This window comes from Ictalurus furcatus, chromosome 3, assembly GCF_023375685.1.
Source record: "Ictalurus furcatus strain D&B chromosome 3, Billie_1.0, whole genome shotgun sequence".
NCBI classification, from domain to species: domain Eukaryota; kingdom Metazoa; phylum Chordata; class Actinopteri; order Siluriformes; family Ictaluridae; genus Ictalurus; species Ictalurus furcatus.
The window spans coordinates 18,794,839-18,810,885 of NC_071257.1; the positions used below are offsets into that span (position 1 = coordinate 18,794,839).

Sequence of the window (16,047 nt, forward strand, 5' to 3'; positions counted from 1 at the left end):
TACCCTTACAGTATGTGTGTGCTGCAGCAGGATGGTTTACACCACACACACTCATTCGAAATTACAGTCTGATCATGGATTCCACCCTGGGCTCGAGTGTCTTGCAGTGACTCTCAGGCTCTGACCTTTTTGAACAGGCCATACCCTCAGTATGACGGCGTGGGTATACTTGGAGTGGGTAAGCTCATGCAACATTGAGTTCCCTTTGAAATGGAACATCTGGGTTATGCATGTAACCCTGTTCCCTGAGAAGGGAAGGAGACGTTGCGTGGCTTTGTCATACCTATGGAAAGCCTGTAAATCACATCTTTGCTTCAGATAATAAAGGCTGATGATGTGGTTTACAGCCACCATTTCACGCAATGCACGCAAAGCCACATCACCTGACCACGGCAAATACCAGTCATGTGTGAGGGCGCTTCACAGCGTGAAACTCACATAACGTCTCGTTCCCTTCTTAGGGAACGTTTTTGCAGGGCAGGAAGAAAACAGTGTGCCTATAAAAATCCATACATGGGCAGTACCAACAAGAATGATTATGACTTTCACTGCAAAAAAAATTATAGCAGGAAAAATCTAGATTTTTTTCCTCATAATTTGATTAGTATAAACAAATCACAGCAAACAAAACAATCTTATTTTATGATAGATCACCATATTTTAAATAAAGGCAAATGTATCTAATATGTCTCATTATAATACTATTATTATACCATTTTACATATAGACAATTTTTGAAAACAATTTTAAGGTTGAAAAAGGCAGATAATGTTACTTATTTCAGTTATGTGCCAATAGAATAAAACAACATAAAGCTTAAAATTGGTAAAAATGTCTAAAAATAATCTTAATTATCTGGTTTAATAATCTTGTATTTGCTCATAATAAGCATCATCATTACAGTCGTCTGTGCATCTGGGTCTGCTTGTACTGAAATACGGGAGTCAGGACATGTTTGGATCCATGCACTCCAATGCAAACAGCAATCACACAGACATCTCACAACGCACTGGAGGTTCTTTAAGGTATCACTCCATCTTCACATGCAGGCCTGTCTTTGTGCTCAGTATAAAGTTAATGGAAACCGGGACAGTGGCGAGATTTCCTCTTTACCACCTTTCATGTGTAAAACTGTTCCCTGTGGCTAAGAGCAGTAGGAGGACATTAACTATTGGCTGGTCTTCCAGTTACTTATCACGTATTTGCTCTCACTCCACTGGGTTGCGTAATTGAAAGTGCTTTTGCATGGATACACAGCCAAGATGGCATATCGATGTCAAAATTATTTCAAGGTCATATTTGTAAAAGCATGTCTTCCAGAACAGATTTTGATCAAACGCCCTTCATCTTAGATGGCTAAGACAAGCCTTGTTGAGAAGATTGGTTTTCGAGATTGGATATCAAAGGATCAGTTAATCCTAAATAGGTATATGAAACATTGCGTAAAAGTTAGCACTTAAGTTTATTGACAAGTTTCCCTTTTATATTACCTTTATAATAACTTCCAGTGGTGATTATAATATTCTCCCACCTGTTCTACCACATCCTACCTTTATGTATGAGGGGAGAAGTCCTTGTGGCAACACACACACATATGAAAACTAAATCCTTATCAGCCCTTACAAAACGACCTAGAACAACTCCACCTGCAATGTACTGTTTATGAGGCTTTATGCAGAGCATTGCTCTAAGGCAACCAAGCACTAACTTGATTAGTGATTGAATGCTTTATTTTTCAGCTAAATGTCTGGTCAGTATTACAGCTGTATGTTTTTTTTGTTTGTTTTTTAACAACTGTAAGCATTACAGCACTGCAGGTTTTCATTAATCTTGCATTTTAGTGCTGTAAAAAATGTTAATTAAATTATGTGTCAAAATTACCGCTGGGCAAGAGTCACTCCTGTGTAGAAATAATTCCATAATTAATTTTACTTGTGCATTAGCAAACAATTAAACCCATTTAATATTATATATATTTACTGTTTACGAGTGTACACATTACTCTTTAATTTAAATAAATAAAAATTTTTTAAAATAAAACAAAAGCTGGTTTCTGGCTTTCTGACTTGATTTTATTATAGTTGACCTACTTTTGGCAATTAAACTAAAAACTAACTAAATTTAGTTAAATCTTTGTTTTTAACTTGATCGTCAACTCTCAGAAGTCGATAAATTACAGTTCTGCCTTTTTAAAGGCAAGTGCACTTTTTTGGTGAACCATTACTATAGTTTTATCAATTACAGTGTCAATCACAGTATGTGACTAATAGTATATTGTTACGAAGCGTAGACGGAGACCAGCGCGGGCGAGCGGAGAGATGGCGTGTGACTGAACACAGGACGAGAATCGAATCGGGACAGAGCAGGTAAGCTGTATATCAGGGACGTGGGCAAAAGCGTAGTGAGAGACGAGCGTGAAGTCGAGCACCAGGGAAAACACTTATAATGAAATCGGCTTGGTAAACAAACAGAGACGAGGCTGCTGAACGGTTACTTCGCAAGCGGCTCATGCTAGGGAGGCCCTTATATAACCTTAGGTGTTTACAGGTGTTCGTAATTAGAACTCCGGCGAACTCGAGCGCGGGTATGACTGGGAAGTGTAGTCCTCCTCCGCCACGTCCCTGGGCGGCACTACACTTTGTGAGCTGCCGCGCCGATTTCGGCGTGTCGTAACATATATGCTATAAGTGCCCTAGATAAGCCTTTTCCAGTTAGAGCTAGATTTTTTCCCCAATAAAATAAAAAGTCACAAATTCACTTATACCTATTTCTTAGACTTTCTAATTATAGAGTTTTTAATTTGAAGCCATGTCATGAAGCTTAACCAAAAATGTCAACACAAGGTGCTCAATATACACATTTTTCAAGGTTATCAGTTTCCTGGCAATGAAGATAATATACAGTCCTGTGTCTCTTTTCACCCTCAGTGCAGATAAACTCTGAACTGTATATGCAAAACTGAACACAGTGACACATCACTAGGTGCTGCCAGGTTTTACTGCACAATAAATAAATCCTGAACAAGGCCTTTCGGAGCTCACTCACCATATAACTCTACCGTGCTAGAGAACAGAGCTCAAATGACATTTTAGTCCCATGAGTACTGCTCTTTAACATCACACCACTCAGCTCAGGTCCATTCTTGAGAAGAGTAAAATGGGCACATTTAAGTAATTGTCTAGCCTAACATTATTTTATGGTTAATACGAGATTCACCCTATGCCTCAGTCTCTAGTGAAGTGAACCTTATGCAGAGGGTGTTATAGATCTCTTTGTCATCATGGCTTGCTGTAACTCCATGTAATTACAAAAGTATTCTGATTTATTAGAGCTGAATTTCAATCTTCTAAAGTGATGTTCAGCAAACAGAAGTTTACAAAAAGGGAATTTATAGGTGTTATGAGAAATCAATCAAGGTCAAGGAAATGTGTAATTAATATGGTGGTCTGAAAGATTACCCCCAGCTCTCTCTGTGGCGTGCCTCCTCCCTGCCTCGTTATTTATCTGCTCTGTCACACTGTTGTTGTGATTATGGATGTCATACAGCAATAAACCCCTCTGGGATCAATATTCCTTAAATTAAAGCAAAAAGTGAATTTCCTCATCTGGCCACACACATGGGTGGCAGAATTACTGAATTATCACATGTTTGCAGTAGTCTACAGACCAGAAACAGGCAGACATCAAAAGTAATACTATGAGATTGTTAATGTCTAAGTTTGAGTGCTACAATATAGATGAGATGCTGGATTGATTTAGTCAATTCTGTGTAAAAAAAATCTTCTGCAATTAACATGTTAACTGTTTAACAAAGGTTTAATAGCCATGTTGGTCATAGAGTCATTCAAGCTCAAGTGGTCCACTAATTGTAAAGTTTGTTGCTTGACCATTTGTAATTTTTCATTTTTTCTTTCATTTTTACATAAAATCTATTCACAGAGCTTACCTCCAATCTCAAGTTCAATTTTTTACAGCAGAATGCTACTATAGAGGTCTTTTTTCTGTGAGAATTTCAGGTTTGTGACTAGTCCTCCACAAGAGATATTCAATCCAAAAGTGAGGGTAATTTTAAAAACGTGCACGTTCTCGACCCCATAATAAAAGAGAGAAGTTTCGAACCTGAAATGTTCTGCATGTACACTATACTTACCTAGGTATCCCTTAAAAAAATTGAAGACTGTGAATCAAACCCTTCATATTATAAATTGACCCTAAAAGTGGAACTGTAAGCATTACATTTGTATAATGAGCATTATATTTGGACTTAAGTTCTAATTAAGTCTATTTAAGTCTAAGGAACATAAATGTGCAAAGTGTTTATATATGTATATGTCCATGTACCTTGTAATGCCCTCTAGAGAGCTAGGGCCATCCTGTGCCAAGATATTGAGGTTTCCGTTAACAGTTGTATAACCAAAATTTGTTGTGTACCATGACACATAGATGGCCGTTGCAGTTAAAACAAGGGGGGGAAAACAAACTGGTGGTTTTGCAATGACAACACATAGAGGTAATCACTAAAAAAAAAAATTAGGAAAATTAAAAACAGTCAAGCAATATGCATTGGACCACTTGAGATGGAATGACTCCATAATATTAAGCTGATTTACTCCATACTTCATATAACTCTTCATATAACTGGTTTGAGTAAGTATGAGCTTACTTAGCTTACTTAAAAACCCTAGCTGACTAAACAATCCATTTTACAGACTGAACTACTGAGGTGTAGAAAGTAGACTGTTGTACTGTGCTGAGGTTGAAGACCTGTTTGCAAGATCCTACTTGACCATTTCCTTTAAATCAATAGTCCATTAGTTTGGGAATAGCACCAGCTTCATTTAGCTTCAGTGCAAAATAAATTATTATCATGTGAGTTACTGTGGCTTTGCATTCAGCATGAGGTGTAATGATCCGTAGGTAGGCCTTTACAGATTAAATAAATTCCTGTGAAGCAGAAACAAATGCTAAAGTGATCGAGTTCCTACCTTTAAATTAGGAAGAAGATCCCTCACAAGGAAAATCAACTTGCCATTCAACATGCATATAGCAGATTTGATTGTACTGTGGAAAATGGAGAAGAGAACATGAATGATACAAGCAATTACACTTTCTGAAGAATAATGCAGAGATTAATTGCCAGGAAACTCATTCTGCAAAACCTATCCATGCTAGCATCCGGTTCCTACCTCACACTCCCATCACCAGAGATGGACAGGTCCTCTCTAATCTTTTATATAAGAGTTCTCTAAATCGATTTGTAATTAATCTGAGAGAATGAGAAATATGACAGAGGTGAGAGTTTAGCACCTAGTGCTGACATGCCTCTTTATCTCAGCAAAGCAATTTTTGCAAACTGTCAGTTTAAATCTCAGACGTAACTGTTTTGAATTATTTGTCCTACTCCTCCTCATTTTACACCCAGTACACATTGGAACAGATATTCACACATTCTCCTCACATGAAGCAAATAGGCAAGCATGATTTTCTACACTTGAAACGTGCCAGTTTATATGTAGTAACATTAAATTAAAGACATTCCTGACTGACACTGTGACACTGATTTGTTAAGACATTTGAGACACGCTGCCTGAAAGCCTGTAAAAGCTGGAACAGTTAAAAATTGCTCTTTGATTTCTCTTATTGATTTGATAAATCCTGGGGACATGAAAGGCATGTGTCAAAACTGTCATGATTCATAGAGTTCTTGGGTTTGTTACATATCTCGTGAATTTTTTGAAAGAGTGTTAGGTTGTTGTTGTAGCCTGGACATGAAATAATATATGGTTTAAAACTAAAGTTAGGTAGAGATATATACTGCAGCTTCCTGCTTTTCTTTCTGTGCAATGACAAAGAACATAAGTTGTACTGTTTTTAACAGTCCTTGGTGTAATTATGTCTGTAAGATTCAGTTCTACAAATGAATAGTACGCTTTACCTGGAGAGTGGAAATTAATAACATTGACAAGGTCAAATTACAGACTACTCAAAATGGTCAAAACTATAACCATTTCCATGTCTAAAGAAGACTTTACGTCATCTTTGATAGTGTCATACAAGGAAAACAACACAACCATGGATACAGGGCTTTACCTGAAAGTGTCCTACCTTCTTAACACACACCTCAAAGCATAAGCAGATTTCTAGTCTCCTGGTGCATTTGTCAGCAATATATACAGTCCCCAGCCACTTTAATAGGAACACCTGTACACCTGCTCATTCATGTTCTTATCCAATCGTGCAATCATGTGGCAGTGGTACAATGCATCAAATCATGTAGATACAGGTCAAGAGCTTCAGTTAATATTCACATCAAACATCAGAATGGGGGAAAATGTGATTTCAGTGACTTTGACTGCAGCATTGTTGTTGGTGCCATATGGGCTGGTTTGAGTATTTCAAAAACTACTGATATTCTCTGATGTTTACACACAACAGTCTCAAAAGTGTATATAGAAAGATGTCAAAACAAAAAAAAACATCCAGTGAAAAGCTTTTCTGTGGGAAGAAATGCCTTGTTGATAAGAAAGGTCAGAGGAGAATGACCAGACTGGTTCGAGCTGACAGGAAATCTACTCAATATATCCACTCTTTACAACTGTGGTGAGCAGAAAAGCAGTGAGGCTACAGTGGGCATAGGCTTAGCAAATCTCGACAGTTGAAGATTGGAAAAACCTTCCATGGTCTTTTTCCAATCTTCCAATCTTCAACTACCCAGTTTTGTTATTTGACTAGTTATTTGAGTTGCACTTGCTTTCCCTATTTGTGTCTTTCTGTGGACCATGGACTGTATGCTATGGACATCAACAAGGATTACATTGTAGATTTAGAGTTCTTCATGTTAAAACAGCATAAACAAAAACAATGATTCATTCATTCATCTTCAGTAACTACTTTAGCTTAGTTATGGTTGTGGTGAATCCACAGCCTATCGCAGGAACAATGGGTGAGGTGGGAATACATTCTGTATGAAATGCCAGTTCACCACAGAGCCAAAAACAATTAGTTGAAGTTAAATTAAAAAGAATTTCACTTTACGTATACTGCAAATAATATTTAAAAATTTTATTTGAAATATAATAATTAACAATTAAAATCTTGTTTCTGTACACGGCACAATTTATTAGGCAAAATAGTTCAGGTGAGGCACCATACATTGCTTTAGGTCTTAGAACTACTTCCATGTAAGTCTGTATTCTAATGTAAAGAACTTCTAAACAATGTTTTGTTCACTCGGGCCTCAATCACTCTAATGCTCACTATGGAAGTTCATTCTACAAAATTCCTTTATTTTCTCAGATCATAAAGAACAAACACTATTAAGGATATCAATCAATAGAAGGAACATAAATGCCATTATTGCTCCCCACACAAAACAGATTTATGCGTCCCTCTACTGACGCATAATTCATATATTCATACATCAAATTAAAGAGTGACATATATAGTGAATCAAGGGTGGAGTGGAAAGGTGGGTGTAAAAAGTGGTTTAAAAACTACTAGTTCAAGTAAAAAATGACTCTGTGAGGAAGTGAAGAAAGGCTTTAGTGCAGTGGGTAGCATTGTTGCCTCTAAGCTCCAGAATCACTGATTTGATCCTGAGCTCACGTTACTGTCTGTGTGGAGTTTTGCATCTCACAGAAACATGGTAGGTGAATGAGAATGTGAATGTGTGTGCATGGTGCCCTATGATGGGCATTAAAAATAGCAAAAATAAAAGCAAACAGGACATTATTCCTGGTGGCCCACAGTATAAAAACCTTCATTAATACTCTGAATTCAGTTCAGCACAATGGGAACAATCTGTATATGGCATTCTGGAGGGAAAAAACCCCCCAAATAATTCAGTGGTTGAATTCTGGTGAAAAGCCAAACATATGAAAAATCTGGTTTTAACCAATTTGTGTTTTTCTGCCTATCACATACTTTAAAACCTCTACTTAAAAATAGCCTATATTTCACCAACACAATGTAGAAATGCTTCTATTTACTTTCTAACCTTGCCTATGATTTCCGCAGAGATAATGTTGGCTAATTTTGGGTAAATAAGGAGCCAGCTTAACAAACACAGCTGTGCAAATTGTCAAAATAACATTCTGCCTAAAGGTAGAATTTTATGGAAGTTCGAGACTTGTCAGCTACAGAGATTTATTATTTGTTTTATATACAGTACTGTGCCAAAGCAACAAAATGATGTAAAGCAAAGATGCCTTCAAAAATAATTAAATTGAATGTTTCTCCATTAAAAACCAAAATACTATAAAGAGTGGTAAACAGTAATAAATGAAACAAAGGCAATATTTGGTGTGACGACCCTTTGCTTTAAAAAAAAAAAAAGAGTAGTCTCAGGTAGAATTAGTGCAGTTTTATAAGGAAATTAGCTGTAAGTTTTACTGAGCATCTTGCAAATTCAGCCACGTTTCTTCTGGAGACTTTGACTATCGCAATTGCTTCTTATTTTTTCAGTAAAATCCAGTAGCCTCCATTATGTTTTTTGTGTGAAAAAAAATAGGGTACCTAGGGTACCTTTTGTACAAAAAAATAGGGTACCTAAGATATATACAGTACTGTATATATTTTGAGCACACTAAATTCAACCTTTGAAAGCCCTTATGATTTGCTGATGAGGTGAATCAAGTGTTAAATGAGGTAAAATTCTGAAATGTGCAGTACTGTGGCCCTTTAGGACTGAACTCTGACACCTGTACTAGAGTGGTTGTTGATCTAATCCTGGAGCTAGACACAAGCGCTAATTAAAAATCTTTGGAATGGCAGTGTTCTCAATACCCATACATGAAATAGATACCAGGTATATAAATAAATAAAAACAAAAGCACTAAAGCACTGAACAGGGTTCATTCGTTGCACAGTACCTATCAGCATCTATAGAGGATTATGCCGCACATTACGAGGACCAACGATGATGGGTGCACTTCAGGAGAGTGGGAGAAATATGACAGCATCCATCAGAAGCTAGGCAGGCAGGTAAAAGAAGCAAGTGCAAGAGAGAATCTGCCAAGGACGTTTTAATGTGCTGCCAGGCTTCAATGATGTACAGACCTAGCAATAAACTAAAATCCAAGAAATGTGTTCTCCTCTACTGCAGTCTGAGCTCAGACTAGCAATAATTTGCATCTACTGTTAAAACAATGCAGTGCAGTATTGTAGCACAGAAACACAGGACAAACAATTACAATTATATAGGACTCAACCACAAAAAATAAACCCTGATCATTAATTTTCAATGTTAACCTTCTTGCTATGTGAAATGAACAGATTCCAGATTCTGACTGGCAAAACTAATCAACTTTCCTGGTAGCTTTCATTAAGTTCTTTTACGTGAATGTTGTGAGCAGACTTGAATTTACGAGTTGTTTGGTTATTTATTTATTTATTTTTAAGATGTAGACAATAATATTACTCTTGCAACATCTGAGCTGTTTGTGTGAATGTGTTTAGCTATCAGCTGTGTATATTGGGCAGCATGACAGGGAGGATCTGCGTACATTTCTGCTTGTTGAAGATATACTGTATGTAGTAAGTAGGAGAGGTGATTAGTTATCATGATAAATGGAAGTGATGAACAGACACAGCAGACACAATAACAAGAATGCATGAATGCTTACTGTATTTATTAATGCACATATGTTGTGCCTTGCAAATTATATAATTAGATTTGATTAAAAAAATGAATAATCACAGGAAAAATCAAAGATTGCAAACTGTCTGGTTTAGACAAAAATTGCAGTGGGCTGTTTGGGAGGTGAAAGAGTCGGATTTTATTGGTGAGCTGGGCCATATCATCTGACTATTTACATTTACATTAACATTTAAATTTGCAGCATTTCACAGAACATGGCTACTTACAGAAGTGCTCTAACAATAAATTCCGTGTGATACTGGTTCACTAGGTCTATCATTGTTAAAAAAAAAAAAAACTGTTGGGGAGGTAATATAGTATTTAAAAAAAGACATAGACAACACAAGAATTTTTTTAAAGTGCTAATTTACTGTGAAGAGGTAGGTCTTTAGTTGTTGTCTGGAGCATAGCCAATGACTTAGCTGTTTGTGCAAATGGAGCAGCTGCTTAAGGATAGCATTACAATAGATGTACTGTACATCATCAGCACGGGGTTGGGTAGAGTGTCCTTGGTGGAGCAGTTGTTGGTGTACTGGGAGAAGTGCTATCACACATCTCAGGGAAACAGAAGTGTGTTTCCCCAGTCTCATCTGCTACTGTCCACCAGTCACAAAGTCAGTGATGCATTGCCATAGACTGGTAGAGACAGACACAATGAGGTGGGACAATTTGGAGCAAAGCTGATGTGGAATGATTAGATAGAACACTGACATCTTAGTGTACAATGTAAGTGGAATAAGTGGAAAATGGTGTGAATGGTGCTTATCTTATCAGGTGCACTGTCCAATTCCTATGCATTTCGACCATTCTCCAGGGAATCATAATCAGCAGAAAGTCTCCATTAATCCTAAACTTCCATGTGGCAGGCATCACAGAACACCACAGCTGAGAAATCTATCTGAATCTCTTTCTGGGCATATGGACAACCTATCATTGAGTGTAGATGAGTTAAATCATTTATTCTGGAATTGAAGCCAAGTGCAACAGATGTCTACAACTATGTTTGGGAAATCTTTACAGACTTGAATTACACTGACATCTGAACCACAATTTTCAACTATGGCCTCAGAAACAAAGCAGAATCAGCAGCCTGACCTGTAGTCGACAATGCCAAATGTGCTCTTTCATACCGCAAGCGTCACAAAGGATTTCAAAAGTGCAAGAACTTCAATCAGAGCATTAAAGGAGATTTTGCGCTGCCAGCTGTACTGACTCTGGCTCTATGATACACGCTTTAGTTGACATGACAGGTTATGAGCTGATTGGCCTAGGATACATACCTATTGTTCATACATGTATTGCTGGTAAATATAGGGGAGAAACAACATTTCATAACATATTATAATCTTATTAAATATTTTGGGGTGGAGTGAAACCCACAAAAAGTTAATCACTTAAAATGTTCTGATAAAAAAGAAGGGGGACCAGCATGTCTAAAAAGGTGAGATCAGTTGTCTGAAACAAGGAATGATCAACAGCTTGTTTCTTTTAGCTGTTTTAGCTGTAGCTATTTATTTCTTTGTTTCTGTCAATATTGCTGAGCCACAAAACAGAATTACATTAGATGTTATTATTATCTGATCACGAATAAGTGATTGCTTTTGAGAATGACAAACTTAGTTCTCATTCATAGTCTTCCAAAGATTAAGACCTATTAATAAAATATAAAATTGATTATATCATTCTCTCAGATAAATGTGACCAGCTTTTAGCCACAATCATGAAACTGTTACTCTCCTGTATTATTTGATATTTAAAGAAGTTTAGATTTGTGGCTCAGCAATTCTAACACTAAATACATTCATTACAACTAAAAAAATTAGTTGACATTGATCACTTCTTGTTTCACAGGATCAACCTTTTAAACATTCATTTCTAGCTATATTCAGCTTGTTGGGCATGGAGGTCATTTGAGGAGTGTGACTTTTTTCAGACAGCTGTGAGCAGTAATAAATGTTCTATATCTGAGGAATACATTTTTGCACAATTATGTTAACTTACGATGTGAGTGACAATGCTGAAGTGAACACCACCTCAAATGGATTGCTAACTTAGCCAAACTATTTAGGTGTTTCAGTAAATTGATAAGTTCTTTGCTAGCTACCTAGCTCATGTTAATTCATATATTTAACACAACAGACAATCACGACTGAATATCAAAGTGACATCTTAAGTTTAATACAGAGCTTTCATAATGTAAAACATCAAAAGATCTAGCTAGCAAGCTAGTCTATCTTACTCAGCTTGCTAATGGGTTTCAAGTGCATGTTTGCACAGGTTGGATGTTGAGCTGTGAAATAATTTGCAGATCATAATCACCTGGTTTCCTTTGAAACACTGAAAACTGTAGATACCTGACAATTTGGCCATGGGATGTGTTTCTGTCACCACTGTCTCAGACACTGCTTCGTGACCTTCAGCAGGAGACTGTTTTAGTTTGATTGAGTCTCAAAAGTATTTTTAATTTTGCACATATACTCTATTTATTGGCTTAGTCTTCTGGGGTTATTTTTTAAATACATGTGTCATGCCAATGTTGGAATTCTGGCATCGGACTCACAGACTTCAATTTCTTGACTGCAGCTGCAAATGTAGGGAAGTTGAATATTTTTACTATGATTAAATTATATTACCACTACAGTGGACTATGTGCTCAAGTACTGTCATGAAAGCACATGTAATTCATGACTTTCCACTTCTGGTTAATTCTAATTTTCAATTTTAATCTCAAATGTGATACCTAAATAAAAACAACCTTTGAGCAATAAAATTTTCTTCTCAAATGAATTGATTTCTTTACATGCCCAGTTTTCTAAGAAGAAGGGTCAGCCATGATAGACAATCATAATTCTGATTGGTTAATTCTGTTTCTCACTATAGCAGCTGCAGCCAATAAAATGTAATTAAACAAAATGAGTGACACATTTGTGATGATGACCTCGTTGGACTTTTATGAGTATCATTATAGTGCAATTACTGAGCAAAAAAAAAAAGGTGTGTTTTTTAATTTTTTTATTTATTTATTTTATTTATTTATTTTTACACTTATGTAATCAGCTGTATATTATGATAACTACTCACTAATAAGTATTTGGAACATCCAAAAAAATATTTGGAACAACAGTTTTAACAAGATATTGTATACTGTATGTTCCTTAAAGAAATAAACCTGAGCACATGAAATCTTATTTTGGATACATGGATAAATAATGGAAAAAGTTTATGACAAGAGATGGTACAGGGGTCATGTGACAAGCCTGTTTTTTTTTTTTTTTTTTTTTAATTATTAATGCCTTTAACAGTTTCATTCAACCCATTTCATATAGTATAAATTTTTGCATTTAGTTAAAGGCATGTTAATGGGAACTGATCTTGTGCTGAGGCATACAAGGCCATCCCCTCCCCAATTTGAGTCAGTCTAATCACCTCACTGTTGATGCTACCCAAGTACATGCCACTCATCAAACATGTGAAACCATTATTGAGGACAGTGAAGGTATGGCCAGAGGGGGTGGTTTCTTCGCTACAAAACCAGTTTCAAGATATTAACTAGAGCATATTTGCATCACAGGTCACCTTAGGCCTGTCACAATGTCACAATCCTCTAAAATCTCTAAAAACTTTTTCTAATCAGAAACCTTATATGAACTCTGAGGTCCACCTACTTCTGAAATAAGAGAAGTTGCTTTTAGATCTGGGGATGCAGAGGCCTATAGCAGAGGGACCCAGGCGTGTGGTCGGGGCATGTGCTGGACAGTTGGCACAGGTCTTTACTGACATCTTCACCCTGTCACTGGCCTAGGCAACTGTCCTCACATGCCTGAAGACAACAACCATCATACTGGTGCCTAAGCATTCTACTGCAGTGTGCTTAAACGACTTCTGCCTATAGCACTCACTCACATTGTAATGAAATGCTTTCAGCAAAATATGAAGAAAAGTATGAGGTTTTGAGTCACTTCATAGCAGACCTATCACATACACTGGACTCCCACCAGTTTGCCTACTGCCTGAACAGTTGACAGAGGATGCCATTTCCACTGCTCTTCATTCAGCCCTCACCCATCTGGACAACAACAACATCTACATAAGGATGCTGTTCATTGACTTTAGCCGTGCATTTAACACTGTCATCCCCACTAAACTGACCACCAATCTTAATGACCTGGGCATCAGCACCTACATATGTAGTTGGATTCTGGACTTCCTACCAATAGACCTCAGTATGTTAAGTTGGGTGGTCACATGTCCTTTATCCTCATCATGAACACTGGTGACCCACAAGGTTGTGTGCTGAGTCCGTGCGCTGAAACTGCTTATTGTCCTATTACATTTGAACCTGTGAAAATGGAGGCACTATGTAAAAAATGGTGGCTGTAATTCCTAAATGGTTAATACAATATTTTTGTTAATCTGATTGAATTAAAGCTGAAAGTCTACACTTCAATCACATCTTGATACAATCCATTATGGTGGTGAGGTGAAATTAGGAAATTGTCCATATATATATATATATATATATATATATATATATATATTGTCCATCCATCCATATATATATATATATATATATATATATATATATATATATATATATATATATATATATATATATAAACAACATGTGCAACGACAATAAAAGTGTATCCATCTGCATTTATCTATCTAGTCCTGATCTCAGATCAGAGGAGACGCGCAGAAGACTACTTCTCCTGCCGCAGGTTTGGCTCAGCCCTCCGCGCACGTCATTGGCTATCTTTTGAAGTATTCCCTCCAAGCTCTTATTATTGGGCAGAGTCTTACACAACTGGTTTCATAAACTCAGCTGTGTAAGAAGTTGTGTTTTAAGAAAGAGAGACACTTCTGTAACGCACGAGAGAGGTCCTGGAAATCCGCTGAGAATCGCATCGGAGGAAACCGGACGTCTTTTTTTTTCCATGTAGGTGTTTGAGTGCATGCTCTTGGGGCTCTTGGCATGTCACCTAGAGAAAGTTTACCGGTGGACCATGAGGAGTCATTGCATGCCGCGTGCGTATCATGTCTAGCAATGTCGCATGTTTCGTAAGCGAGTACGTGACTGGAGAAGTTTTGTTGTTGTTTTTTTGTTCTGAACTTGAAAGAGATTTGGGGAGAATCGGGATGAGACCATTTTTGTTGCTGGTTGTGTGCTGGTCATTTTGAACTTTCTGCGTGAAATATGCTTCTTCTTATTCTTTGTTGTTGTTGTTGTTGTTGTTGTTGTTGTTGTTGTTGTCAGATCTCTGATTTGCCTAGTTTGATATGTCTGACACGATTCATGAAAAAGCTTGCGCTGTAAATGATATGTATGCGCCCCGTAGGCTAATAAGAGAAGTGCTACTATGATGTATTTTTAGTCTGTGCTTTCTAAGTTTACTTGCTGTGTGGACTTGGTGTGAGTGTGTATAGTTGAAGTCCCTCAGAGGGGACAAGAATCTCGGGGTTCATAAACTGATGCTGCAGCTTTTTGACGCAGTCATTTATGCTTAAATTTAATAGCCTGCATGACGCAAAATGAGAGCCAACTGTCATGGGCTACATCCAAACCTGCGTAATGTCGAAGGCTACTAAATAGCCTACGAATGTTCCTACACATGTCAAAATGCTAAGGCTTTATATTTAGCCTTTACCATAGACCCATCGTTTTGTTTTCACAAAATAAGAAAGTAGCACTTTAGAGTTGTTTCCTACATGATTTATGCTATAAAAATGTCTCATTAGCCGATAGTCCAAATGAAAAGTTTATACTTTATAATCAGGAGTGCTGAATTAACTCCTGCATCCACTAATAGAAGTTAGCATAATGCTTCAAGTTAACACAGTGAGGCTTTGTATTAGTGTCCACTGTGATGTTTGTATGGATAATGTGTCCCTCGGTAACGCAATGTGAGTCTTGCACAGTCCACAACTGCAGTGAGATGCAGAGACACCATATGCCACCTCAAGACAAATAAAATGTGTAAGGACCCCTTCACCTAGGACTTGTCTTTTACTTGTCCTTACTGTCTTTCATCGCTGGATAGTAGTTTTAAAAATATTCCTTAAACGTTACAATAACATGACCTGTGATGCAGCTTGGCCTGTTTCCAATTCTGACCAGAACACTTTCTTCAGCAAAATACATTATACATAACTTACGCCCTTTTAATCAACAGCATTACACTGCCTCTTTATTTAAACCCATTATTTAATATTTTAAGACAACATCTGTACCAGGTGTTGTCCTCTGTCCTTAGAATCACTGCATAATATATAAAATGGCAGGTTCATTATTCATTCAGCATTTCCGCTAACCTGTTTTCCACTCCATTACTCATCATAATGGTTACACCTTTGTGTTCAAGTAATCAGACACTTTCATTATATCTACTGTTATGTGTGAAACATAGTAA

At 37.0% G+C, this 16,047-nt stretch overlaps 1 protein-coding gene across 4 annotated transcripts in view; it reads left to right on the forward strand.

Annotated features, from left to right (window-relative positions):
- Window positions 1-2,201: 2,201 nt before the first annotated feature.
- crtac1b (cartilage acidic protein 1b) overlaps window positions 2,202-16,047 on the forward strand; it is a 39,601-nt gene continuing 25,755 nt past the window's right edge. For 3 of the 4 annotated variants that reach the window (XM_053621247.1, XM_053621248.1, XM_053621245.1), the window contains exon 1: window positions 14,436-14,576. The gene's annotated coding sequence lies outside the window, so the exon portion shown is untranslated. Of the gene's footprint in view, window positions 2,367-14,435; window positions 14,577-16,047 lie in introns of those variants that run through there. The other variant, XM_053621246.1, reaches the window with a different exon arrangement.